The sequence below is a fragment of the Phascolarctos cinereus genome, unplaced genomic scaffold, assembly GCF_003287225.1.
Source record: "Phascolarctos cinereus isolate Bilbo 61053 unplaced genomic scaffold, phaCin_HiC Scaffold_2;HRSCAF=192, whole genome shotgun sequence".
In the NCBI taxonomy this organism is placed as follows: Eukaryota; Metazoa; Chordata; class Mammalia; order Diprotodontia; family Phascolarctidae; genus Phascolarctos; species Phascolarctos cinereus.
Window position 1 is genome coordinate 372,214,199 of NW_027555625.1, and position 12,108 is coordinate 372,226,306.

The window sequence follows — 12,108 nt, forward strand, 5'->3', positions numbered from 1 at the left end:
TGGGGTTAAGTGACTTGCCCAGGGTCACACAGCTAGTAAGTGTCAAGTGTTTGATCTGAGGCTGGATTTGAACTCAGGTCCTCCTGACTTCAGGGCCAATGCTCTATCCACTGTGCCACCTAGCTGCCCCTCAACTTTCTCTTGATCCGTGATTGCCTCTTCTTGATCCAATCTGCTTGTACCAATCACCGATTTCTGCAGAAATTAGTCTCTTTAGAAATGAATTCGTGATCAGAGGAACTTGTGCACAGCACAATGGGTAGTGTAGTTTTGTGATTGTTTCATCCTTGTCATATCTGATAGACACAACCACTGAGCTCATTTTTTTCAGTGAGTCTCTGGTTATCAACATCAATGAGGCATGAATTAGGGAACTAAACCAGTCTCTCCAAAGATGCTTGCCACTGTCACAGGAGCTATCACATAGCCCAAATGGAATGAGGATATACCACAGATGGCAAAAGCCTCCAGAGGCTCTTCTTTGTGGGTAAGCTATTATATCAAGTCCCAGAGTATTATATAGCCTAATCAATGAGATCATGGCCGTTCAAAAGAGATCATCCCAGAAATCCACACAGAAACAACCAAATGGATGAAAAATATCCATTGTCTGCTGACATGATTGGAATGGTGATGCTTTCATTTACTTCAGCAGCACCTTTATCTTGGACAGGCAATGTACCTAAATGATAAGCTAGATCTGAGATTGAACAGGAAGAAACAAATGGGCTTGATTGCATTTGGGAGATTATGGATTGCTTTCAACAATCCCAGGTTGCTCTCCAACACAAAATCCCATATTTTTACCACCAGTATTCTGCCAATGATGTTGTATGTCTGCAAATTATGGAAGACTACAATTTCCAAATAAAAAAATGGAGGTTACCTGAAGAGCAGTACATGATGGATACGAGCATCTGTGGCTTATTTCATATGATTATTTGTGGACAAGAAATGACAGAAAATTTAACCACTGGAATCCAATATTTATTTAACTGTTTTGTGCAAGGCACTGCTTTAGGTGATAGGAATACAAAGACAGAAATAGCCCTTAACCTTAAGAAGCTTACATTCTGTTGGGAGAATCCAGGATGTATCTAGATAAATATTTCCCAGATAATTTGGATAAAGCACTACAAACTCAGGGAATCTGGAAAGGTTTCTTAATTTAAAAAATTTTTAAATAATCTTATTTTTTCTCTATTACATATGAAGACAATTTCTAATATTCATTTTAGAAAAGTTTTGAGTTCCAAATTTTCTCCCTCCCTTCTTCCCCTCCCCCTTCCCTGAGACAGTAAGCAATTTGATCTAGGTTATGCATGTTCAATCATGCAAAACATATTACCATAGTAATCATGTTGTGAAAGAAGACATACTCAGATGAAAAAAAAAACACAGAAAAATACAGAAAGTGAAAAACAGTATTCTTCGATCTACATTCAGACTCCATCAGTTCTTTCTCTGGATGTGGATAGCATTTTTCATCATGAGTCCTTTGGAATTGTCTTGGATCATTGCATTTCTAAGAATAGCTAAGCCATTCATAGTTGATCATTGTATAGTATTACTGTTACTGTGTACAATATTCTCTTGGTCCTGCTCTCTTCACTTCACATCAGTTCATATAAATCTTTCCAGGTTTTTCTGAAATCAGCCCCTCTCATCATTTCTTATAGCACAGTAGTATTCCATTACAATCACATACACAACTTGTTCGGTCATTCCCCAATTGATGGGCATCTCCTCAATTTCCAATTCTTTGCCACTACAAAAAGAGATCCTATAAACGTTTTTGTACAAAGTTACTTCTCCTTTTTTGATCTCTTTGGGATACAGACCTAGTAGTAGCATTGCTTGGTCAAAGGGTATGCTTGGTTTTATAGCCCTTTGGGCATAGTTCCAAATTGCTTTACAGAATGGTTGAATCAGTATACCACTTCACCAATAGTGCATCAGTGTCCTAATTTTCCCATATCCCATTCAACATTTACTATTTTGCTTTTCTGTCATATTAGCCATTCTGACAGGTGTGAGGTGGTACAAAAGCCTTTTTTTTTTAATAGTAAATGGCATCTGAGCTCAACCTGGAAGGAAGCTAGGGATTTTAAGAGGCAGAGATTAGGAGGATAAGCGGAGACAAAGGCATGATGATGGTAGATGAAATGTTAAGTTTGAGGAATGACTGTTCAGCCAATTTGACTAGAACATAGAATACATTCAGGGCATAAAAATGCAAAGCCTGAAAAAGGCAGATGGGAGCCAGACTGTGGAGGATCTTGTATTTTATCCTAGAGGCAAAAAGGAGCCTCTGAGGATTTTTGAGCAGGGGAGTGACATGGTCAAATCTATGTCTTAGAAATGTTCATTTGGCAGCTGTGTGTAGGATGGATCAGAGACAGGAGAAACTAGAAGCAGGTAGTCCAATTATGAGACAATTACAATAGAAGTGATGAGGGTCTGAATAAGGTAGTAGCTGTTTGAAGGGGGAGGGGCGATGAACAGAGTAAGAGATATTATAGCGACAATACAAGAGATATAGAAGCGACCATACTTGGCAACTCTTCAGCTATGGAGGGTGAAGGAGAAGGAAGAGTTAAGAATGGTTGTGCACCTGGGTGACTTATAGGATTATGGTGCTTTCTACAGAAGTAGGGAAGTCTGAGCAGAAGTGAGCTGGTCTATGTGTGAGGAATAAACTTAGTTTTGGACATGTTGTAGCTAATGTGAATATTTGTATTATCTGACTATATATATATTTGTAATGGGTTCTATTTTTCTTGCCTTCTCGAAGGGAGAGAATTTGGAACTGAAAATAAAATTGAATTAAAACAATTTTGAACATGTTGAGTTTGGTATGCCTATGGGACATCCAGATGGAGATATTTAGCAGGCAGATGACAAGGTGGGACTGCAATTCACAAGAGAAATTAGAGTTGGATATGGAGAATTGGGAGTCATTGACATAGAGATAACCATTGGCCCCATGGGAGCTGATGAGATCACTAAGAGATATTGAAGAGAGATAAGAGAAGAGATTCCCAGGTAGAGCCTGGAGCCTTGGACACATTCATGCTTAGTGGGTGGGAGATGATTGATGACCCCCCAAAAAGAGATCATCAACTTGTGATTGGAAAAAGAAGACTAAAAGTCATGTAGCAAGGGTGAGGGATAACAGATAGACAGTCGAAAGGCTACACTTGTACCATAAAATATTAAAAGAACTGGAGGAAGGCCTCCAACATGTTGGGCAGATCCTCTATGGAAGTTTTATTGCAGCATCTAGGCAAGAATCATACAGGATGAGAAGGCACAGCTAGGCTGTGACCTGCACTGATGAAAGGAGCGCCCACAGAGATGAGACCGTATAGCCACTGAAATATTATTAGATGCCATTTGTGTTTCCAGGAAGTACCCCAAGTTCTCTTAGCTTATACTTCACGAGGTCAAGTAGGATTCATTCTAGAACTATCTCCTTCCACCTTCAAGGGGACATCCCATGTCCTAGTATCAGGGACATAAGGAACAAGACTCTGTTCTTTCCATGCATTATGTGCATGGTCTGGTGATTCTGCTCAGTACCTTAACCCAGAAGCCTGCATCCTTGAGATCAATGTGGCGTAAGGGATAGAGCACCCCCTCTTCCAATTCTCATGCATTTTCATTGGATGTCCCACATGCCTGGAATTCTCTTCTTCCTCATCTTCACCTCCTGGATTCCCTGGCTTTCTTCAAGTCCTAGCTCAAATCCCAAATTCTACAGGAAACCTTTCCTGATAATAATAATAATAATAATAATAATAATAATAATAATAATAACAACAACAACTAACATTTATATAGTGCCTACCATGTGTCAGGAACAGGGCTAAGCACTTTATAAATATTATCTCAGTAGCAGCTGCCTCCTGACAAGAGGCAGGTACTATTATTGTCTCTATTTTACAGTTGAGGAAACGGAAGCAAACAGAGGTTAAGGGAAATGCTGAGGGTCAAACAGTCAATAAGTTTCACTAACTGAGCAGCGGATGCAGAGCCAGCCCTGGAGTCAGGAAGATATGAGTTCAAAGTCAGCCTCTGATACTTAGTAATAATAGTAATACATAACATTTACGCATAGCTCACTATATGTCAGGCACCATGCTAAGCACTTTACAATTTTTATCTAATTTGATCCTCGCAACAGCCTGCAAGGGAGGTGTTAATATTATCCCCATTTTACAGATGAGGAAAACTGTGCCACCCCTTAATGCTAGTGCCTTCTTTGTGACTGCCTCCAATCTACCATGTATGTATCTTGTTTGTATATAGCTGTTTTCCTGTGCTGTCTCCCTTATTAGATTGTGAACTTCTGGAGAGCAGCATCTGTCTTTTGTCTGTCTTTGTATCCCCACCGATTAGCACGGTGCCTGGCACATAGTAGGAAGGCTTGTTGCCTGACTGACTGGTTTGGAGTCACAAAGACCTGGGTTTGAATCCTACCTCAGATAATTAGCAGCTTTTAAACTCTGAGCAAATCATTTAACCTCTCTCAGCTTCAGTTTTCTCAGCTATAAAAAATGGAGATTATAAAAATACCTACTTCAAAGGGCTATTGTGAGAATCAGATGAGATAATTTACAGGATATCTCAAAAATCTTTGTGTAGTTTTAAGGTTTAAAGAATATAAAGTGCTTTGCAAACTTTAAAGTGTTGTTATTAGTATTATTAGTTATTATTGTTGTCATTATCCTTCTCTAGGACATGTGAATTTGGCTTGTAATACATTTACTTTTATGTAGGATTGGAAATGTCCTTAGGTAGATCCTCATGTGCAGATAAATTCCATCTCCTTTGCCTATTCTCTTCATAATCCTTTTCCTTCTCCACTGTGCTGCCTCCCCACCCCCATCCCCCCAACTTCTCTCTTCGGGGCTGTAGATCCGTACTATTGATGACTTTTATTTATCCAGGATTAGGGGATCCTGGAGGATAATGAATCCAGTAATGGGAGGAATGACATCCAACCCCCCCCCCACCCCGGCCAAAGCTCTCTCTTTCCCCAGCCTCTGTGCCCCACCTGAAAACGAGTTAGAATCCTCCAGGGCCTATGAGACAATACTTGGGTCCTCTCTCACCTCCCCACCCCTACGTTGCTCAAATCCCCTCTCTCCTGCAGATGCTCCTCTCAGTGCCCTGGGCTGACTCCCAAAGGAAGCCTGGCGGTATGCCCGGCTCCCCTGGTGGGGCCAGGGACCAGGGGCCAGAGACGATGGTTGGTCAACAAATAGCCTGATTGAGGATCAGACAAAGTACTGGGACTGAGGTGGGAGGTGGTGCAGGATGGATTCTCCCTGGGGACTGTTTCTGGTGCCCAGAATTGGGACCAGGTCCCTGCCAAGGGGGCCGTGCCCAGGACGGCTGCCTCAGCTCCTCTGGCAATGGGTGGGCTTTGGGTCCTGGGGGCCATGTGAAGGGTCTTTGTCTCAGTGCAAAAAGGCTTGGCTACTGAGCATGTCTCGTGGTGCCTGTCTGGGCCAACCCCTGGCATGCAGCCTTTAGCCCCAGGACACTGCATGTTCCTCTTTGGGGGATGGGGGTGGGGAGAAAAGAATATTTGCATAAACTTTTCAATATCCTCTACTATCCAACTCCACCCTACCTACCCAGCTTCAACCTTCAACCTCCTCAGTATGCATGCACCCTTTGCTACAATCAGATGACAGTATAGTGTTAGTGCTGGAGTCATGAAGATTTGGGTTCAAATCCTGCCTTACACACTAACTGTGTGACCTTGGGCAAACCAGTTAACTCCTTCGGACCTCTTTCCTCATCAGGAAAATGAAGGGCCGGATTCGATGACCTTTAAAGTCCCTTCCAGCTCTGACTCTGTGATCCTATGAACTTGTAACCTTCTAACCTTTGCCCTTGACATCCCTGCTCTGACTCCCCATCTACAAAATGTGGCTGGTGAGCTGGATGAAAGGTCCTTTAATTATTATCCATCATACTTATATAGCACTTCACCATTGTGAATTATTTTTCACATCTCATCTCTCATTTGAACCTCACAGCAATTCTGAGAGCTAGGCAGGGAAATGCATTATTATTCCCATTTTACAGATGAAGAAACTGAGATCACACACCTAATAAATGGCAGAGCCAGGGCTAAAATCCATGCTAAAATCCATAGCACCTATGATGCTATGATTCTGTTCCTTGGGTCTTTCTTTCCTTCCCCTATTGTTCCGCTCCCTCTGATCCTACACAGACTACAGGGTGAGCAGGAATTGAGGGGACCAAACCTTATCCTGGGAAGTTGCTATGGCAACAGGGACTGGCTGGGACCTCAGGGAAAGCAGGGTGGGGTCAGGAAGAGACAGAGAAACCGCCAGTCATGGGACTGAAGAAAACAGAGGCCCTGTTTCTTTTCCCCTCTCCTCACCCCTAAAAAAAATCCTTGGAAAGGAAATGTTGATGGCCTGGTTTCTAGCCCCATCAAGCCGAATCCCCAAATTTCTGAATTCCTCAGTAACTAGGATAACATTTGGGTTCTGTAGAGATATGACTTGACTGGAGATGAGGTTTCTGGGACTCAGCCAGGGGAGGGAGATCCTTTGTTGAAGAAGGGGTGGTCGCTCTTGGGAGGCCTACTGATCCCCAAAAGTCCGGGCCTCAGGGTATTGTCTCCAGGGTCTCAGGGCCTTGCTGGTCCCTCAGAAAGCACTAACACAGCAGGTTTTTTCTCCATCATTAGCACCAGAGGGAGCTCCCCTACCCCCAGGCACAGGGGCTGTGACCCCTCCCCTCAGCCTGGGGCAAGGTGACTTCAGCTGCTTCCTCCCTTCCTGGAACAGGCCCTGGGGGCCAGGAGCTGTAATCTTGAGCTCCCTCCTACATTAGGCCTCTTTCCTATGCCAGGTTGTGAGGCCTGGCTAGGAACGAGAGTGTCTTCCTCCCAGAGTTGATTGCAAAGAGCCACTGCCCATAATAACCAGCCTCTGGTTACTTCACAGGACAAGGTACCTCTCCCCTGAGTGCCAACCTCAGGCTGTGTACAGGGTGAGGAGAATAGCCCTTGGGGAGGAGCAGCTAGGCTGTTTTCCTTATTCTGTGGGGATTCTAGCTTTGGCTCACTCTCTGAATTACTAATAGACTCTTAAGTCAAGTTCTTTGTTGGCTCTCTGGGAAGGGGAGAGGTATAAGAGCAAATTTAGGTGACGTAAAAACATAAGATATTAATAAAATTTATTTTTAAAATCAATTGATAAGTCCAAGGAGCCATTATAATGGTAAAAATTAATGCCATTAGGCTCCTGTGCTCCTCATGGAAAGTGGTCTCAAAAGTTTATTATTATATATTACTGGAAGCTTGGTGACACAGTGGATAAAGTGCTGGCCCAGGAGCCAAGAAGGTGAGTTCAAAGCCTGCCTCAGACACTTACTGTGTGACCCTGGTCAAGTCAATTTCCTCATTTATGAAATGGGGGTAATAATATCTCCTTAGGCTTGTGCGAGGATAAAATGAGGCAATATTTTAAGAGTGTTTTGCAGACCTTAAAGTACTTTACAAGTAAGTGCTAGCTATTATTATTCTAAGTTTATGGAACATTTACTAGACTTGTCCGGGGTCACATAGCTAGTAGGTGTCTGAGGCCAGATTTGAACTCAGGTCTTCCTGACTCCTGGCCCATTGCTCTATCCACTCTGCCATGTACTGCCCTTCAGTGCCTCTGTTTTTCCATTTGTAAAACAAAAGGTTTTTGTTGTTATTGTTAAAAATGGAAAAAAATACTGGACTTCAAGTCAGAAGACCCGGAATTGAGTCCCCACTCTGTTGTCCATCATGGAGCCTGGATCCAAAGTTGTAAAAGGCTTCATAGGTCATCTAGTATAATCTTGTCATTCTGCAGATAAGGAAATTAAGGTGACTTACCCAAGATTACACAGGCAGTAAGCAATAGAGGCAGGATTTGAACCTAGGTCTTCTGACTCCAGAACCAATGCAATCATTCAGAGAGCCTTAATTGCCAGGCATCATGTTAGGCACCTTAGGGCATAGAAATATAAAAAGGAGACAATGTTTGACTTCAAGGAACTTACATTCTGTTGGGAGAAATAAATCACCATCCGGCCCTTTGAGCCTTAGTTTCTCCATCTATCAAATGGGAAGAATAACAATTGCATTCTCTACTTCCTGGGGTCCCTGGAAAGAAAGCACTTTGTAAACCTTTAGTAACTCTAGCAGCATGAGCTGTTATTGTCATTAGATGGTCTCAGAGGTCTGCCCTGAGTCTGAGAGTCTAGGATTCTAGGATTGATTGTGTTAACCTGGGCTCGTCTCTCTGGGGCCCAGGGCCCAGATGGGGTCAGTGCAGCTGAGACTGAAGCGAGGTGTGAGGCCTCCCTCCACAGGAATAGATCAAAGCCTTTCCATATCTTCTCACCCCAGGCACCTCTCATTCATTCATGTCTTTTCATAAATCCTCTATAGAGAATCCTCCCAACTCAATGGACACCTTCTGCTAGTTCTTTTAATATCTTGGCGGGTAGCAGTATAGCATTCAGGCTGTCTATCTGCTGCCTCTCATTCTCACTACATGATCAGGCTGACTTTTCTGGTTGAGCACCTCCTTCATGATGTCTTTTCTTCCACTTCTTGCACTCACCATCATTGATAATATGCTGCAGCCTACTTAAAGCCCACCATTTATCTTTCCATTGCCATATATTCACACACACACACATCTGTACATATATATAAATTAAAGTGATGTCAAAACTATATGTATGTATATAAGTGCATATATACACATACAGTTTTTTAGTATACATAGTATATTTTTAATATATATATAGTATATTTGGAATATATACATATAGAGTATATTTAGAATACATATTATATTTGGAAATTAAGGTGATATCAAAACTACATATGTATATAAGTGTATATATGCCTATATAGTATTTTTGAATATTTAATATATTACATTTGGAATATGTATATGCATATTTGGAAATTAAGGTGATGTCAAAACTATATATAAGTACATATATACATTTAGACATATATATAGTTTTGACATCACTGTAAATTTCCAAATAAAATTTTCTTCTTCCCCTTCCACCCCCTGCAAACCATCTCTTGTAATGAAGAATAAGAAAGGGGTAAAAAGCAGTTTAACAAAACTAACCAACTCATCAGTTGAGTCAGAGCATATATGCAGTGTTCCACACTCATAGCCACCCCACCCCACCTCCTTCTACAAAAAGGGAGAGTGAGCTCATTATCCTTTAAAAAAGCCATGAATGCTTTTTTCTTTTTTCTTTTTCTTTTTTTACATAACTATCATATCCCAATGATGCTCACCCCCCAAATAGAAACTTCCTATGTAACACTGAAGTATAACTAAGTAAAACAAGCCAACTCGTTGTCTGTGTCTGACAATCTATGCTTCATTTCTTTTTTTTAATTAAATTTTTTTCAATGAACACCTTCCCCCATTAAAAAAAGAAAAACAAAACCCTTGTGGCAAATGTGCTTAGTCAAGCAAAACAAATCCCCACATTGGCCACGTCCAAAAAATATGGCTCATTCTGTACCCTGAGTTCATCCATCACCTCTTTGTCAGGAGACTAGTAGCGTGCTTTCTTGTCAGTCCTTTGTAATCATGCATGCTCAGATATTGCACTGAGCAGAGTTCTAAAGTCTTTCAAGTTTTTTGTAATCATTGTTGACATTGTATAAGTTGTTCTTCTGGTTTTGCTAGTTACACTCTGCATCGGTTCATATAAGTTTTCCTGAGTTTCTATGAAATCATTCCTTTCTTCATTTCTTATGGCACAATAGTACTCCATCACATTGAAAAAAATTATCTCTTTGGGGCTATAGGCCTAGTACTAGGTATGCAGTTTAGTGACTTTTTGACCATTGTTCCAATTTGCTTTCTAGAATGGCTAAACAATTCATAATTCCACCATCGGTGCATTAATATGTCTATTTTTCTACTACCCTTCCAATATTTTCCATTTTTGTCAACTTTGTCCATCTTATGAGTATAACCTATGCTTCATTTTGCAGCTACAGTACACCAATTCTGCATGGAGAACAGGGAGGGATGTTATACCCATCAGTCCTGTGGAGTCAAGATTGCTCATGGTGTTACTAATCAGAATTCTGATGCCTTCTCCCCCCTATATTAGCCATGTTGCAAAAACAAAACAAACCTTGCTCCCCCTTCTTCTCCACAATGCAAGAAAAATAAAGTAAGAAAAGTATGCTGCAATCTGAACTCTGAGTCCATCAATTCTTTCTCTGGAGGTGGACAGCATTTTTCATCACAGGTCTTTTGAATTGTCTTGGATCACAGGATTGGTCAGAGTAGCTATGTCTTTCACAGTTGGCCATCCTTTCAATATTGCTGTTACTGTACACAGTGTTATCCCGGTTGGGCTCATTTCACTTTGTGAGGCCTTTCTGTTAACACTTTTCCTTACTTTAGTGGTGTCAGCGTAGATTCTTCTCCTTGTTTCTCTTAAACAAACATTTCAATCTACAAACAGAAACAAAAAAGAGGATAGCATATGAAGCTGTGACCTTCTAATCTGTGTAGTTTGATTTTTCAGTTGCATACGTGCATTGTGAGAACAAACTCCAAAATCTGAAATAGTTTTAGAAAGAATTTTATTAGGTGTGGCTCCTTTCTTGAGTCTTTGTGAGGTTACCTCACAGGTAGAGTTCAGACAAAGGAGTAAGGACATTTGATTGATTGCCTCACATACGCAGTAGGCAGTTTCAAGAAACGGGCAGTTTGAGATGTATATTAGCAAGTAAGTATAAACATTCAAATTTGGGGAGCCCAAAATACAAGCTTTGGGTGGACCTAACACAAGATCTGGGTGGGATCTAAGCCATGCAGCTTCCCCAGAGCCTCTCTGAGCTCAGACTGATCTTTACAGTGAGCTTTTGGATTAGACAGCTTCTAGCCACAATATCTAGCTAAGGTTCAAACAATATTAATAAAGGATAAATAATAAAATATTATCCTCACACATATTAAATTTGACAAAGGAATAACAAAATTGCTTTGAATGTCTTTTTGCTTTTTTATTCTATGTATATAAAAATGTTTTATTGATACTCTTTTGCCCTACATCAATTTATACAAATCTTCCCAGTTTCTCTGAATTCTTCAGATATGGTTTCTTACAATGCCATAATATCCAGTGTAGCATAGTTTCTTACAATGCTGTAATATCCTATTCTATCCTTATATCACAATTTGTTTTGCCACTCTCCAATTGAGATACCCATTTTGCTTCCATCTCTTTGCTACTGCAAAAAGTACCAATTTAAATATTTTGTGCATGTGTTTTCTCTGGTCTTTGACTTCCTTGGGGTATATGCCTGGTAATCGTTGTAGCTGGACCAGAGAATATGTACAGTTTAGTGACTTTTCTAGTACAATTTCATCCACTAGTCTTTGATTTACTTGTAAATTTGATTCTATCATGTTATCCCACAACTCACAGCATCTCAGGGAGAGTTTTTAGGGGGAAAAACCTGTGATTTCATCAGTGTAGGGTGCTCTCAGTAAGGAATTTCTCTACCATTGCAGATCAGTACCTTCTCTGAGATTTAAGGTCTTAGAGTTGCCCCAGGCACTGAGAGGTTGGGAGTTGCCCAAGGTCATGCCACTAGTATGTGTCAAAGGAGGAACTTGGGCTTAAATCTTTCTGACTTCAAGACTAGCTCTTTATCCATTGTACTATACTTGCCATGCTGCTTCTCAATGAGAATATTGGTGTTAAAGAGATGGGATTTTACAGCAGTTCACAATTTGGGGTCATTGAAAGTGTTCCATTATTTTCCAAATTTGATCCAAAACACTTCCTCATACTATTCAGTTTTGGGTAAGCTTCTTTTCCATCTATAGTATCTGTCTATGACTTCTGTGTGTGTACCTATTTATCTCTCTAATCTATCTAGATTAACTTGATAGGTTGCTTATCCAGCTGCATGTCTGGGTTACATATGTTTTTCATCCATTTTGTTTTTCCATTGTAGATGATTAGACTGATTTCTTTCTCATTGCTATAGATTTCACTGAGGAGGCTTTGTAGTGT